Source organism: Silene latifolia, chromosome 6 (genome assembly GCF_048544455.1).
Source record: "Silene latifolia isolate original U9 population chromosome 6, ASM4854445v1, whole genome shotgun sequence".
Taxonomy (NCBI): domain Eukaryota; kingdom Viridiplantae; phylum Streptophyta; class Magnoliopsida; order Caryophyllales; family Caryophyllaceae; genus Silene; species Silene latifolia.
Window position 1 is genome coordinate 107,606,855 of NC_133531.1, and position 17,610 is coordinate 107,624,464.

General features: G+C 40.2%; 2 long non-coding RNA genes across 2 annotated transcripts; both read left to right on the top strand.

Annotated features, from left to right (window-relative positions):
• The first annotated feature begins 4,491 nt into the window (after positions 1-4,491).
• Positions 4,492-7,676, top strand: LOC141658893 (uncharacterized). Its single transcript, XR_012549508.1, has 3 exons — positions 4,492-4,787; positions 4,910-4,978; positions 7,453-7,676. It is a non-coding gene; the product is annotated as an uncharacterized LOC141658893 (long non-coding RNA).
• A 6,355-nt stretch (positions 7,677-14,031) lies between these two features.
• Positions 14,032-16,987, top strand: LOC141658894 (uncharacterized). Its single transcript, XR_012549509.1, has 3 exons — positions 14,032-14,100; positions 14,223-14,291; positions 16,764-16,987. It is a non-coding gene; the product is annotated as an uncharacterized LOC141658894 (long non-coding RNA).
• The last annotated feature ends 623 nt before the right edge of the window (positions 16,988-17,610 follow it).

Here is a 17,610-nt window from a genome sequence, read left to right on the forward strand (position 1 = left end):
TCGTAGTTCTGAATGTGCGCCTAAGCGAGATGTTAGGACCTTATAGTGTGGAGGTCACGACGGTAAAAGCCGTTTGGTGACTCGTCTGAATGTGTGCCTGAGCGAGTTGTAAGGACCTTAAAGTGTGAGGGTCACGACAGTAAAATTCGTTTGGTGACCCGAGAAATTGATTTGAGATAATTCCTCCTTGATCATGAATCGAAGAGGTGTAATTTGTGAAAATTTTCCTTATCATGTGAGCACACTAAAAAGTGGACCTTAAGGGTAGAGTAGGTATGTCCCGTTCTCGGTAGCAAAGCATTCGAAGACTCCGTATTTGGGTCAGGGTGAAAATGGCTTCGACATTATGGAATATGGAGTTTGGTAATAATAAGTTCGTTTGCCAGAAAAAAAATATGGAGCTGAGGGTCACGACGGTGAATTCCGTTTGGTGGCTCGAAGGTTGATTAGATAGAAATCCCTCTTGATCATGAATCGAAGAGGCATAATTTGTGAAAAGGTTTCTTGTTACGTGAGCACACTAAAAAGTGGTCTCTAAGAATAAAATGTGCATGTCCCGTTCCAGGGAGCAATGTTTTTTGAAGACTTTGTATCTGGGTCAGGGTGAAAATGGCTTCGACATTATGGAATGAGAAGCTTGGTAATGAGAGGTTTGTTTGGCAGATAAAAATCTGGAGTTTGTATTTTGTGGTGTTTAGGCCGATGGGTTAAGGCTTGTAACGTTGTGTGGAATGGGGTCTCAGGCTTGATATAGCCTGAGCATGAAATGGTTGGTAAATAATGTGGGATCGGATTCCCATGTCTGGACCTTAAAGATTAAGGTGCGATATTACGAGCTTCAGGGGAATCCACAGAAGCCTGGATAGTTCTCCCTATAACAGTCTCTAGAAGGACTTAAGGGTGAAGCGATGTTGGTTATGATCTTGAGGGGAATTCCCAGGATCCTAGATAGGTATCCCTATAACAATCTCTAGAAGGACTTAGGGGTGAAGCAGTGTTGGGTTTGTTGTTAGTTGACGAGTCTTGAGCTCTTGTTTTAGCTCTTTGACATTAAGTTTTGGTATTTTTGTGTTTTGTACTTGTTGGTCCAGGAGTTTGAAGGGAAGAAACGTTGGTCATGGGCTTTGGACTTGTTGGTCTTGGACTTGGTGTTTTGGACTGACTTGTTTGGTGTTTTGAACTTGTCGGTCCGCGATTTTGTGTGTTGGACTCGTTGGTCCTAGGCTTTGGACTTGGTGGTCCTGGACTTGGTATTTTGGACTCACTTGTCCAGGATTTTGTGTGTTGGATGCTTTCTTTGGGTTATGGCCTTTTTGAGAAAAGGTTTTCAATCTTGTTTTGTTTTGATTTTGGCTTGGGTCTTGGCCTTGACGTTGGTTGAGTAGCCTTTGGCTTTGGCTTTGACTTTGGTTTTTGCTTTGACTGAATTGCTTTTGGCTTTGGTTTTTACTTTGGCCTTGAGCCTTGGCTTTGGGTGAATGGATATTAGCTTGGGCCTTTGATTTTGGCCTTTCGCTTTGGCTTTTGGTGAATGGTTATTGGCTTGCGCCTTTGATTTTGGCCTTAACTCTGGTTTTGATTTGGCTTTGGTTTTTGATTTATTGGTTCTTTGTCGTCCTTCGTTCGAGGCAGGTAAAGGTGCAGACGGGGATGTACCTGTTGATGAGAGGTTGATATTTGGTGATGGGATGTTTTTGTGGGGAATGGGCTTTTACCTTCCGTTATTGACCATGAACAAGGAGAGGTTCTGGTTTGTTATCTAGGTTCGTCATAGGATCCCTTTGATTGAGAGCTCGTTCTAGATCGGGTGCTAATGAAAGGTTTCTATTGCCAGACATGGAATAGGTAAAGAGAATGGACATGGAGTTTCGAGTCCTCCGCTTACTCGGTACGGAACGTCACTCGAGTATACTCACGTTGAATTGCAACATGTTGTTTGTTTTAAATCAATTCTCAAATCAATTCTCGTTGTCAACGGGAAATGGTAAAGGGGAGAATATATGATAGTTGAAAGTTATGCCTTTATTTAGATAAATAAGATGTTAGTACAGACTCGATGAATACATGTGACTCATGGGGACAACCCCCAGTTTGTCACTTAGGAATAAAAGGACAGACGCTAGGATAGATATGAGAAAGCCTAAGACTCGGACTCGGACTCGGACTTAATCGTAGATACGAACTCCTAATAATCATGTTCCTCCTCGAAGGTCTCTTTCGCAGCATCCAGCGGCTTGAATGTCTGGTTTTGAGCATTGACCCACTTGAGCACTTCACTCTCGTTGTTTGGGAATGATATGAGGACATAAGTCAATGAGGCTCTCATCTCCTTGCAGAAAGAGATGTTTATGAGGGTTGTTTTCATCACTTGGTTGGCCCAGGGATGAAGCTACCAGTTCATGGTTGTCGATCATATTTTGAATAACATGTTTCAGTTTGAAGCATGTTTCAGTGTCATGACCTTTTCTTTAATGATATTGGCAATAGGCACTACCGTCCCAAAAACGGGTTTTCCTGCTTTCAGACGAGTCCGGAGTTGGCCCGATTAGTTGTAGTTTCCCTTCAGCCATGAGCACTTGAAGAGCTACGGCATAGGTTGTGTTGAGTTTGGTGAATGCCCTTTGAGAACGTTCAACCTTGCTGTTTGACTTGAGACATCCAAGAGGATTGTCTTGACTGAGAAGTGCAATTATGATTTTGCTAGCTTCAATCATATCTTGAATGGCATTCTTGAGTTTGAAACAGGTTTCGGTGTCATGGCCCTTGCCTTGATGGTATTGGCAATAGGCAGTACCATCCCAGAATCGGGCTCCCCTGTGTTCTGGTGGGTCCGGAGTCGGACCAATGGGTTGGAGCATTCCTTCTGAACTAAGTATTTCCAGAGCGGTGCCATATGTTATTCTTAGATCTGTGAATACCCTTTGATGTTTTCCCATGGTTCCAACATTGGTGTTTTTGGGGATGTTTTTGTGAGTTTTGTTTTTGTTTTTGTCAATCTTGGGCGGAAACAGGATTTGGTCGTTGTCAATGGGAAGTTTTTGGGAAGTTGCTAGGTATTTTGAAAGTGATTTTGGTGAGGCCATTTCATGTTCTTTGTTGGTAGGTTCATGGATGTGGGAACCATCGGATGACTCCTCATTTTCAACAACTGTTGGTTGGTGAATGGAGGGTTTGTCTTCTCATTGATGGCCAGGTTCATTTTCGGTACTACCAAACCTCTTCTCCAAATTAGCTACTCGAGTGTTCAAATCATCGATAGCCACTTGTAGCTTTGAGAATATGTTGTTGATGGAGACGGAGAGCATCATTATAGCGCTTTGTATGCCATCTTCGTCAATTACATGAATTTTCTCATCATCAGGAGAGATGAGGTGAGAGCAGTCTAGGAAAGATTCCTGACTGTGTCCAATTGGGTTTTCTGGAGGGTTGTTTTTGTTGTTTGTTGAGGGAGGTAATGGTAACTCGCCCTTTTCGATCATATCAAGGATAGCGCCTTTTAGGGGAAGACATATTTCAGTGTCATGTCCGCGACCTTGGTGATATTGGCAAAAGAGGTTTCCCTCCCATCTACGTCCTTGCTTGTTAGGTAGAAGGTCTGGAGTTGGACCAATTGTTTTGAGTTTTCCTTTGGAGAATAGCCTTTCGAAGGCTGTGGTATAAGGCATACCCAGATCAGGGAAGGACCTATGAGGTCGTCTGGTTTTGTTTGGTTGAGTTCCCATGGGATTTGCTTCAGTGGTTTTGGTAGCCCTCCAACTAGGGTTGATTTTGTCGTTGGCAAGTAGCCGGCTTTCAAGGAGCTTAACCCTTTGCTCAATATCAGAAGAGGGAGGATTCTCGGTTATCATTTTGTCCTCAACTTGGGAGAGACGAGGGCTCAAGTTTTCCATGGTAGCTAGGAGTCGAAGGACCTTGTTGTTGGTTTCGGCAGAAGTCATGGCGGATGAAGGTTGATCAGCTTCTTGAGTTTCTGGATGGTGATCGATGGCACCCAAGGGATTCCTATTTGACATAACAATAGGCGTTATAACTTGTCTTGGCAAGGGATTGCACAAACAAAGGCAAGTACGACACATATGTATAAAAGGCAGTTATGTAACAACCCGTGTTTTTAATCGCATATTTACATAATTAATTACGATATTATAATCTTAGAAGAGAAACTTGAAATTTCTTTCAATACCTTTTAGCCTTCGAAACAATCATTATATAAGTTACGACATTTCACTCGCGCGTAACTTTAATCCATCTTCGTATTTTGGCCCCTATTTACTCATCCGGACTCCGATTGAGGTGAAACAAAAGCCTAAATTTATTATTTTTCCGAGCCCGACACCATGGTAATATTTTCATTAGCCATTAACAACTTCAAAATCTCAAACCTGCTCGGTTGTGCAAAGAGCCTTCATAAAATCATGGTGTTCATAATCAATTCTATGATAACCTTGCAAACAAACAAAGGTTTTGTTTTTACCTCCCATATTTAAGAAATTGCAGCAGCTTGTGACTCTTCTTCCACCCCAAATACATCCATTCTTATGAGGAGTCTAATCCTTCATGAGCTTTTGTTTCTTTCTTCACCCTTGTGCATGGACTAGACCTCACTCTTACACAAACCATGACCATTGTCCTTTGTGATGGTTTCCACTAGCATGCAAATGATCCGTGAACTTATACACATGGAGTGAGTACTTTGACATCCTATTTAAAGCACCTTATTTCACACCTTGCTCCACTTAGTTGCATACTCACATCTTCCATATCCCACAAAGCCTAAGTTAAAACTTGTATACTTTTCATTCCCTTTTTCTTTCCTAACTCTTCCTTGATTATAATTACTAGATTAATTAAGTAGATAATTTATTACTAACTTGTTTGTTATTTTGTTGTTATCATGGAATCAAATTAGAGGAGGAAGAGGAGGAGCATGTTGATCTAAGCACCTTCGATTACATTCAAGACCCGGACAACCTTTAAGGTAACCTAACCTAACCCTCTGCCTCGTAATTGTAGAATACTAGTAATCTAGTCAGGAGGCAAATAGACATATCTTGGTAGGATAAGTCTTTCTAATTAGTGTCATGTATGTATTTTTAGTGCCACATAATATTGCTTGTTACATGCATGTTGTTGCCCACCTTAAATAAATCACTTAAATAAAGTATTATGTGGAAAACTGACAATGTGCCAATCATGTCTATAAGCTTAATAATTGTGTCATCACCTCACATGAGAAATATACCTTTGAATAAATTTTTACTATGCACTCACATGTTGGATCCACTAAAACAAAGTCAAAATGAAAATTTGTATGCATATGCTAACTTGTATGAAAAATGATGAAACTTCTTATTTGCACTCATTTCGTTTCATGCATGATATAGAGTTGAAATTTTTATATGTTTTACCTTCTGATTTATAGGATTTTTAGGCGCAGACCTTGTATCGATACGATTTTTATTCTATTTTATAAAATTCCTACAAGCCTGAATAATGTACGAAATTCAGTAATTTATATACCCTTTTAAAAATCATAAATAAATTACAGGAGTTCAATTATATTATGAGGAATAACCTGGAGAAATCTAGTAAGAAAATACTTAGTTTATGACCCTTTTCGAAAATAAACAAAAAGGCCGCTCTATGGTCTAATACGATTTTAATATCTTAAATTTATTTGCTGAAGCTACTTTATAAAAATAAAGTTTTATTCAAGTGTAATACAGCAAGGAGAATATACAAATACCTTATTAAAATAATTATATTAAATTATTCAGTTTTGAACTAAAACTACCTTGCTTAGTTATTTTAATAACTGTTTTAAGAGTTTAAGTAAATTTTATTCTAAAAACCGTTTTAGAAACAACCTTTAAAGATCTTAACAAGTGTAAAAGTGATTCTTAGAAATTTTGATGAAATTATTAAATTTTGGACTCAAATGCCTTTGAAGGTTTTATTTTAAAATACTTGTCTTCACCTTCAAATTTTAAGTAAATCAATATAATAATTATAAGGACCTTATTTGAATATTAAATAAAACTTAAGGACTTGTCTCTAGTCATGCCTTGACTAATTAAAATATTAGTTAAGCTGTGAGTTGACTATGACGACCTTGGTTAACCATTGACTAATTAATTAGTCAATAGTTACTAAGTCAAAGTAAATTTATACTTGAAAATAATGTATCTAGCAATTCCAATCCTTGAATAACGAATTAGAAATAATGAATACTTTCTAATATATTACTTGAATAAGATGTTCCAAATCTCAAATACACTACCCGGTTAAGATTAATACCCATGAATTTCTCATGGAGTAAAAGTGTTTTCCACAGCTTGGACTAGGGCCTGCGGGAGTCTGTAAGTCCGGTATCATTTTACCGCCATGTTATCCTAGCTGCCGAACATGCCACTTAAATGGGACCTCTGAATCGGTATGCTATTTCCGGTTATCTTGGGTATGCCCCTTGAATGGGACCTCTGAGCCAAGTGCCGCTATGTTGTCGATATGTTGGGATGGTCCGCATATCGATGTATCATCGTCTCTATGAGACACATGTGAGTCTTTCGTGCTATATGTTGGGCGCTACCTTGGTAAGTTTTAGGGATCGACGTGTCGGAAGAATGCTTAGAGAGCTTATGCTATACAAGTACGGACAGCATATCCCGAAGCTGCGTGTGGAGGGATTGTCGTTAGGATAGTAGTCGACCAGCTGCCACTGAGGAGCTGCGTGTTCCAAGAAGTGTGGAGTGGGTATATGCGCATATATTGACAGGAGCTTGATCAGCTTTACTACCTTTCAGATATCTTGGCAAATATTATTTCACGGTTGCGATCGTGTGCAGACCTTGACAGTTATGATTGTCTTGGTGCCTCGAAGTGTATGGGACATGTCACTTAAATGGGACCTCTGAGTCCATCCATTAGCCGTCTGTTCTTCCCCACGATTCTGGTTGCTAAACCAAGTCAATTTAGTCGTCCGGTCCTATTGAGCACTAGGGGTGAGATGTAAACCTCCTAGTATCGATATGATCGACGGGATTGATGCTCTCACTCGTACTCAAGGTGAGATGCAAGCCGTGAGTATGCGTGTGACATTAGTAGTCACGTCCCGTGCTTTTTATGAAGAAAACAAATATTTTTAAAAGGAAATGACTACAAGTTTTTATCCGCATAATATCTACTTGGATTTACTATATGTTGATTTATATAACATGTTGTTGAACAATGTCGTTATATTCACACATTTATTATGTCATATGCCAATATGAACCAATGTGTTACTTCATGTACATATCACATGTGTACATGTCGATGTTGTAATGTGACTTTGAGTTGTATGTTTGACCGCCTAATTGCATTACTAATATTCTCCATGATAAGAGGCCGTTGATAGAGGACGGTTAGGTTACTCCCACTAAGTGGGGCAGTTTTATTTTAATGATGTTTCAGGTAACATGGATCATGAAGACTTGGACTTAGGAGGGGACTGTCGAGAGAATAAAACATCTTATGTTGATCTTTCATGAGTTTATGTAGCAAACTTTTATTAAAGTCGGACCTTGCTTTAAATTTGTAATTCGGATATCAGACCTTGTTTTATGTTCTAAACATCCAGTTTTATGAATCAACTCAATATGAGTTGACGGTTTTAAATTTTACTGATTTTTATGACTTATCTTTCTTTCCGCTTTCGTTAATTAAGTCATTAGAGAAACTGGGTTGGTACAGTTGGTATCAGAGCGACCTTGAGACCGTGAATAGTAATTGTGCGATACATTATTATTTCACCTATCGAGGAAGCATCCGGGACTCATGACTTTAGGGTAAAATAAGATGTAATAACTAGAACTCTTAGATCACTAAAATGAGAGAATCACTAGCTAACCCTTACGATGAATAATAAGAGAAGATATATGGTTGGGAGGGTAGAACTACCTGAAAGATCCTAACCGTCATAAGGATCAATGTTTGTGCTACCTTCTGCATGCTCTGTGTTGATTACTTGCTTGAATTGTCTGATTAACTGTCTAACTTAGCATGTATACGCGCTATCCCTAGCTAGCATCTTAGAACGGACCCCAACCTAGGAATACCGCTGTTTTTCATCTAGATGGTGAGATCAAGTAAGAGACCCATGGAAATGACCAAGGAAGAAGTTGCAGAAGTAGAAAGGAAGAAGAGATTCAAGAAGTGGCTTAGGGATCACCCTAACAAGATAAGAAGGATTAAATCGGCACACCAAAATCGGACTACTGACTGGGAAGATGAGGCCAATAATTTTCACTTCACCCGCCGGGAGAGGAACCCCAAGCTAGAAGCTGCTACAAAGAAAAAGGACAATGCTCGAGCAAACTTCTGTGGCAATGGCCCAATTTTCTTCTTCGAGAGGCCAGACTACCCAAACTTTATCAGAGTTTGTGAATGGAGATTTAAGGAATATAATGTACCACCCGACTGGAAGGTAGAGTTCGCCACCACCAAGCTGATAGGGAAGGCAGAATTATGGTGGAACCGCATATTAGCCAGAGGAGATCAAGAGAACCATTACTATGATTGGTACGAGTTCAAGTTAGCACTCAATGCCTGTGCCAGAGCAATCGAGAAAGGAGCAAGATTTCTGTACTAGATAGAGACTAGGACACCTAAACCCTAGCTCAGTCTACCGTAGGTTTAACTGCGTTCTTTTATGCTAGTTATAGATTTCCTTGTAACCGCCACCTAATGAAGCTACTTAGTGTTAGCTTGTAACAAGGAAGTTAACAATGAATTCATTCTTGTTCTTCTTGCTTTGTTCTACTTTTGTCTCACTTCTGGTTTGTGCATGTATTTTCTTTTACTGATGATACCACACCTCGAGCAGATGACAGTAACAAGGAGCAACGGGAATGGAAACGGAAACCCCCAAAAGGACTTACGGAGACAAGGATATGAGGAGGCTATGACTCAGATGGCTGCTCAACTAGCTGCATCACAAGTAACAATCACGCAGCTACTGAACAACCAGAACCAGAACCAGAACCAGAACCAGAACCAGAACCAACACCAACACCATCCCTCCGCTTTCGATCAGTTCTCAAAGCATCGACCTCCATCTTACTATGGCTCCGATGATCCTAATGATCTTGCAAATTGGCTAGCGGAAATGGAGAAACTGCTGAGGCTAAGCCACACTCCCGAAGAGGAAAAGATTGAGATAGTATCCTACTACCTCAAAGGAGCAGCGAACGATTGGTGGACAATCGCTCAAGAAGCTTTCAAGATAACCCCTGGATACGGATGGAACGAGTTCAGAGCCAGCCTTGAGAAGAAATACTATCCTCCATCTATGAAGCATCAGAAGGAACAAGAGTTCCACAACCTAGAGATGGGAGCTATGACTCTTACTGAGTACACTCGCAAGTTTGATGAACTCTCCAAGTTCGCCAAGAGATCGGTACGGATGAGGAGACGCGCATCAATCGGTATGTGCGTCAAATGGAGCCCGATTTGAACCGATTGATGGTGGGGCATGACTTCCCAACTTTCCAAGCCGCCTACGAAAAGCCATGGCCATTTTTTGCTGCCATCCAAAATGCGGACAAGAAGAAGAAGAAAACCTTTACCCCTACAAGTGTCCCATACAGCTTCATCCAAAACCCCTTTACCAAAGACCTCACTATCGAAACCCCTTTATCAGAAACCTCGTCATCAAAAACCTTTTCACCAAAAGTCAAAACCTTTTGCCAGGAAATTTCAGTCCAATTTATCAAACAAGATCTTTCCTAAGGGAACCAATACCGGTAATGACGACACACAGGGCTCAACTTCAAAGTGTTATCTATGCAAACAGGCTCCGCACCCTGGCAAACAGTGTAACGGGAAACCCATCATCTGCTTTTTCTGTAAAGAGGAAGGTCACAAATCTTACGTCTGTCCCAAGAAGACGGGAACCCCACTGATTCAGGGAAGGGCTTATATGATGATCGATGGTGGAGAAGAGGAACAAGCCGATACAATCACTGGTAAATTTCTGGTTAATTCTTGTATGGCTTTCATATTGTTCGACACAGGAGCATCTCTATCACATGTATCACCAACCTTCGTAGCTAAAGCTAAACTTCCAAATCCCGAAGCAATCCATGCATCCATTGTGATTCCTAACGGTCAGACCCTAAACTGCAAAGCGAGGTACCGAGGAGTTCCTGTTATCATCCTTGGTTCGACCTTTCCGGCTAACCTCATCAGCCTCGACCTACCTGGTTTTGACATCATTTTGGGAATGGATTGGCTAGCAAAGTACCATGCCAAGTTTGAGTGTAGAGACCAAAAGATTTCACTAAGGAACTCGCTCGGAGCAAGAGTAACTTATAGAGGTTACATACCGAACACTCGAGTTAAGGTCATCAACGCTATGAAGCTAGCGAGCCAGATGCGTAAAGGAGAACATACCTTCTTGTGCAACATAAATTCCATAGGAGGGGAAAAGCTCAGGATCGAGGACATACCCGTAGTCCGGGAATTTCCTGAGGTATTTCCCGAGGAATTACCAGGAATACCACCAGAGCGCGATGTAGAGTTCTCTATCGACCTAGTGCCAGGCACTGCACCGATTTCAAAGTCACCATATCGTATGGCCCCAAAAGAGTTGCAAGAGTTGAAGATTCAACTAGGGGAACTCATCGAAAAGGGTTTCATCCGACCAAGTGCATCACCATGGGGAGCACCAGTGCTATTTGTGAAGAAGAAAGATGGGAGTATGAGGATGTGTATCGACTATCGCGACTTGAACAAGGTCACCATTAAGAACCGATACCCGTTACCACGTATCGATGATCTTTTCGACCAATTGAAAGGAGCGGGAGTATTCTCCAAGATCGATCTCAGATCTGGTTATCATCAAATTCCAGTAAGAAAAGAGGATATTCCGAAGACAACTTTCAGAACCAGATATTGTCACTATGAGTTTAACGTAATGCCTTTTGGGTTGACCAACGCACCAGCAGTGTTCATGGATCAGATGAATCGCACGTTTAGAGAGTACCTAGATAAGTGTGTCGTTGTCTTTATCGATGACATCTTAATATACTCTAAAACTATGTTCGAGCACGAGGTTCATCTTCGCGCAGTTCTCGACAAGCTGCGACAACAAAAGTGGTATGCAAAACTATCCAAGTGTGAGTTTTGGCTGAAGGAAGTGGCATTTCTGGGACATATCATAACAGATCAGGGAGTAAAAGTAGACCCCGCCAAGATCAAGGCCGTGGAAGAATGGCAATCCCCAAAGAATGTCTCTGAAGTCCGAAGTTTCTTGGGTTTAGCAGGCTACTACCGAAGATTTGTCCAAGACTTTTCAAAGATCGCGAGACCTATGACCAAACTTTTGCAGAAGGCTTCTAAGTACATTTGGACCGAAGAGTGTGAGAAGGCCTTCCAGGAGCTAAAAGCCCGACTCACCTCAGCCCCAATCCTAACTTTACCAACCGATGGAGAAGAGTACGACGTCTACAGCGACGCATCCTTAAATGGTCTAGGATGTGTGCTAATGCAGAAAGGGAAAGTGATTTCTTATGCGTCTCGACAGTTGAAGGTGCATGAGAAAAATTATCCAACTCATGACCTGGAACTAGCAGCTGTAGTTTTTGCTTTGAAAATTTGGAGGCATTATTTATATGGAGTTAGATGTAACTTCTACACGGACCACAAGAGCCTCAAGTATATTTTCACCCAGAAGGAGTTAAACATGAGACAGAGGAGGTGGTTAGAACTCATCAAGGACTACGACATTGAGTTGCAATACCATGAAGGGAAGGCAAATGTCGTCGTCGATGCCCTGAGTAGGAAGACAGCTCACGGGATAGTACGAGACTTAGAGAAGTTGGAAGTTGAGGTTGTGAATAAAGGAAAGTTAACCTTGAATGCCATGGCTGCTGAACCCGATTTGTATCATGAACTTAGAGCTCTACAATGGGAAGATCCAGAGTTAGTAAAGATCAGAGAAGGTATATCACAGGGAAGATCCGAAGGATTCGAAATCTATTCAGATGGGAGCTTGAGATTTAAAGGAAGGTGGTGTGTGCCTCATTATGAAGCCATTCGCAAGAAGATCTTGTGGGAAGCACACAGTTCGAGATATTCCATTCACCCAGGATCTGATAAGATGTACAAGGATTTGAAGCTACAATATTGGTGGCATGGGATGAAGAGGGATATAGCAGAATATGTGGCCAAGTGCCTCATTTGCCAGAAGGTGAAGTTCGAACACCAAAGACCTGGAGGCCTACTACAACCCTTGGACATTCCAGTAAGGAAGTGGGATTCCATCTCCATGGATTTTGTAATGGGACTACCACGAACCCAAAGCAACAAGGATGCGATTTGGGTAGTTGTCGATAGATTGACAAAGGTGGCTCACTTCATTCCGATACGAGAGACTTGGAGCATGGAGGAGCTGGCAAAATCTTACCTGAAGGACATCATTCGACTACATGGAGTGCCAAAGGACATCGTATCTGACAGAGATCCTCGTTTTGTTTCACACTTCTGGGGAAGACTACAGGCATGCATGGGGAGTAAACTCAACTTGGGCACCGCATTCCATCCTCAAACAGACGGACAAACGGAGAGGACAATCCAAACGCTAGAAGATATGCTGTGGGCATGTGTCCTAGAATTTAATGACAGTTGGGAAAAACAACTACCCTTGATAGAGTTCTCCTACAACAACAGTCACCATGCGAGTTTGGGTTGTGCACCTTTCGAAGCACTTTTCGGAAGAAAGTGTCGAAGTCGATATCTTGACGATGGCGCTTGACCATCGACACTAGGACCTCAGACTATTCAAGACCAGATTGAGCAGATTAAGATTATCCGAGAAGACTCCAAGCAGCGCAAGATCGACAGAAAGCCTACGCCAATGAACACCGAAGACCGATCGAGTTTGCTGTGGGAGATCATGTTTTCCTAAAGGTATCACCAATTAAAGGAGTAAGACGATTTGGCCTAAAAAGGAAGCTCGGCCCAAAGTACATCGGACCATACGAAATCTTGGAGAGAGTTGGCAAAGTGGCCTATCGTTTAGCGCTACCACCAAACCTATCAAAGGTGCATAACGTGTTCCACGTGTCCCAGCTACGGAAATATAGAAGCGATCCATCACATGTCCTTACACCTGATGTAGTCGCTATCGAAGCCAACCTACTTTACTCTGAAAGACCGGTGGAGATTCTGGCCCGAGAGACCAAGACACTCAGGAGGAAGTCGGTACCTTTGGTCAAAGTTCGATGGCTAAGTCAAAACCTCGACCATGCTACTTGGAAGACCGAAGAGTCCATGCGCGAAAGATACCCCGAATTTTTTGATTAGGTAGTTTGCATCTCTTTAGTTATCGTGAATTTCGAGGACGAAATTCTTTTAAGGGGGATGTACTGTAACACCCCGTGTTTTTAATCGCATATTTACATAATTAATTACGATATTATAATCTTAGAAGAGAAACTTGAAATTTCTTTCAATACCTTTTAGCCTTCGAAACAATCATTATATAAGTTACGACATTTCACTCGCGCGTAACTTTAATCCATCTTCGTATTTTGGCCCCTATTTACTCATCCGGACTCCGATTGAGGTGAAGCAAAAGCCTAAATTTATTATTTTTCCGAGCCCGACACCATGGTAATATTTTCATTAGCCATTAACAACGTCAAAATCTCAAACCTGCTCGGTTGTGCAAAGAGCCTTCATAAAATCATGGTGTTCATAATCAATTCTATGATAACCTTGCAAACAAACAAAGGTTTTGTTTTTACCTCCCATATTTAAGAAATTGAAGCAGCTTGTGACTCTTCTTCCACCCCAAATACATCCATTCTTATGAGGAGTCTAATCCTTCATGAGCTTTTGTTTCTTTTTTCACCCTTGTGCATGGACTAGACCTCACTCTTACACAAACCATGATCATTGTCCTTTGTGATGGTTTCCACTAGCATGCAAATGATCCGTGAACTTATACACATGGAGTGAGTACTTTGACATCCTATTTAAAGCACCTTATTTCACACCTTGCTCCACTTAGTTGCATACTCACATCTTCCATATCCCACAAAGCCTAAGTTAAAACTTGTATACTTTTCATTCCCTTTTTCTTTCCTAACTCTTCCTTGATTATAATTACTAGATTAATTAAGTAGATAATTTATTACTAACTTGTTTGTTATTTTGTTGTTATCATGGAATCAAATTAGAGGAGGAAGAGGAGGAGCCTGTTGATCTAAGCATCTTCGATTACATTCAAGACTCGGACAACCTTTAAGGTAACCTAACCTAACCCTCTGCCTCGTAATTGTAGAATACTAGTAATCTAGTCAGGAGGCAAATAGACATATCTTGGTAGGATAAGTCTTTCTAACTAGTGTCATGTATGTATTTTTAGTGCCACATAATATTGCTTGTTACATGCATGTTGTTGCCCACCTTAAATAAATCACTTAAATAAAGTATTATGTGGAAAATTGACAATGTGCCAATCATGTTTATAAGCTTAATAATTGTGTCATCACCTCACATGAGAAATATACCTTTGAATAAATTTTTACTATGCACTCACATGTTGGATCCACTAAAACAAAGTCAAAATGAAAATTTGTATGCATATGCTAACTTGTATGAAAAATGATGAAACTTCTTATTTGCACTCATTTCGTTTCATGCATGATATAGAGTTGAAATTTTTATATGTTTTACCTTCTGATTTATAGGATTTTTAGGCGCAGACCTTGTATCGATACGATTTTATTCTATTTTATAAAATTCCTACAAGCCTGAATAATGTACGAAATTCAGTAATTTATATACCCTTTTAAAAATCATAAAACAATTACAGGAGTTCAATTATATTATGAGGAATAACCTGGAGAAATCTTGTAAGAAAATACTTAGTTTATGACCCTTTTCGAAAATAAACAAAAAGGCCGCTCTATGGTCTAATACGATTTTAATATCTTAAATTTATTTGGTGAAGCTACTTTATAAAAATAAAGTTTTATTCAAGTGTAATACAGCAAGGAGAATATACAAATACCTTATTAAAATAATTATATTAAATTATTCAGTTTTGAACTAAAACTACCTTGCTTAGTTATTTTAATAATTGTTTTAAGAGTTTAAGTAAATTTTATTCTAAAAACCGTTTTAGAAACAACCTTTAAAGATCTTAACAAGTGTAAAAGTGATTCTTAGAAATTTTGATGAAATTATTAAATTTTGGACTCAAATGCCTTTGAAGGTTTTATTTTAAAATATTTGTCTTCACCTTCAAATTTTAAGTAAATCAATATAATAATTATAAGGACCTTATTTGAATATTAAATAAAACTTAAGGACTTGTCTCTAGTCATGCCTTGACTAATTAAAATATTAGTTAAGCTGTGAGTTGACTATGACGACCTTGGTTAACCATTGACTAATTAATTAGTCAATAGTTACTAAGTCAAAGTAAATTTATACTTGAAAATAATGTATCTAGCAATTCCAATCCTTGAATAACGAATTAGAAATAATGAATACTTTCTAATATATTACTTGAATAAGATGTTCCAAATCTCAAATACACTACCCGGTTAAGATTAATACCCATGAATTTCTCATGGAGTAAAAGCGTTTTCCACAGCTTGGACTAGGGCCTGCGGGAGTCTGTAAGTCCGGTATCATTTTACCGCCATGTTATCTTAGCTGCCGAACATGCCACTTAAATGGGACCTCTGAATCGGTATGCTATTTCCGGTTATCTTGGGTATGCCCCTTGAATGGGACCTCTGAGCCAAGTGCCGCTATGTTGTCGATATGTTGGGATGGTCCGCATATCGATGTATCATCGTCTCTATGAGACACATGTGAGTCTTTCGTGCTATATGTTGGGCGCTACCTTGGTAAGTTTTAGGGATCGACGTGTCGGAAGAATGCTTAGAGAGCTTATGCTATACAAGTACGGACAGCACATCCCGAAGCTGCGTGTGGAGGGATTGTCGTTAGGATAGTAGTCGACCAGCTGCCACTGAGGAGCTGCGTGTTCCAAGAAGTGTGGAGTGGGTATATGCGCATATATTGACAGGAGCTTGATCAACTTTACTACCTTTCAGATATCTTGGCAAATATTATTTCACGGTTGCGATCGTGTGCAGACCTTGACAGTTATGATTGTCTTGGTGCCTCGAAGTGTATGGGACATGTCACTTAAATGGGACCTCTGAGTCCATCCATTAGCCGTCTGTTCTTCCCCACGATTCTGGTTGCTAAACCAAGTCAATTAAGTCGTCCGGTCCTATTGAGCACTAGGGGTGAGATGTAAACCTCCTAGTATCGATATGATCGACGGGATTGATGCTCCCACTCGTACTCAAGGTGAGATGCAAGCCGTGAGTATGCGTGTGACATTAGTAGTCACGTCCCGTACTTTTTATGAAGAAAACAAATATTTTTAAAAGGAAATGACTACAAGTTTTTATCCGCATAATATCTACTTGGATTTACTATATGTTGATTTATATAACATGTTGTTGAACAATGTCGTTATATTCACACATTTATTATGTCATATGCCAATATGAACCAATGTGTTACTTCATGTACATATCACATGTGTACATGTCGATGTTGTAATGTGACTGGAGTTGTATGTTTGACCGCCTAATTGCATTACTAATATTCTCCATGATAAGAGGCCGTTGATAGAGGACGGTTAGGTTACTCCCACTAAGTGGGGCAGTTTTATTTTAATGATGTTTCAGGTAACATGGATCATGAAGACTTGGACTTAGGAGGGGACTGTCGAGAGAATAAAACATCTTATGTTGATCTTTCATGAGTTTATGTAGCAAACTTTTATTAAAGTCGGACCTTGCTTTAAATTTGTAATTCGGATATCAGACCTTGTTTTATGTTCTAAACATCCAGTTTTATGAATCAACTCAATATGAGTTGACGGTTTTAAATTTTACTGATTTTTATGACTTATCTTTCTTTCCGCTTTCGTTAATTAAGTCATTAGAGAAACTGGGTTGTTACAAGTTATGTCGTGAAGACGCGACGGTGTGACTAGGTTATGAGTTCATTAAAGATCGTGAACGACCTCTTGTGTTTGAACTCTTGGTGCATGACTTTGAGCTTAGACTCAAGTGTCAACTTTGGCATAGTGATGCCTAGACAGTGTCAACTTTGGCATAGTGATGCCTAGACAGACGACTTCTGACTTAGTTTGGATGTGTGTTGATGGCTTGACGCCGTTGGATAAGACATGTACACAAACTTGACCTTTGACCCGTAATGCAGGGGAACGACGGGTTTAATACCCGAGAGGTTTTGACTCTGCTAACGCCATTGAAGATGTCTCGACAATTAGGTGACACGACCAAGACCAGAAGGTAGGTACTAACTTCGGCGGAGATTTGACGCTATCTAGATGACTTGACTTGAAATCGACTGGACTCTAATCGACTTGAGGCTGAATCGGAAAGGTGGACTGAAATTTTCGAAAATAGAAATTTTCAAAAGATTCATTTGTCGTTTTACGGACGGTTTCCGAAGAGTAGGGATCTTCAGAAGGTCGGCCAGTTGAAAAGGTTGTCTTAGGTTTGT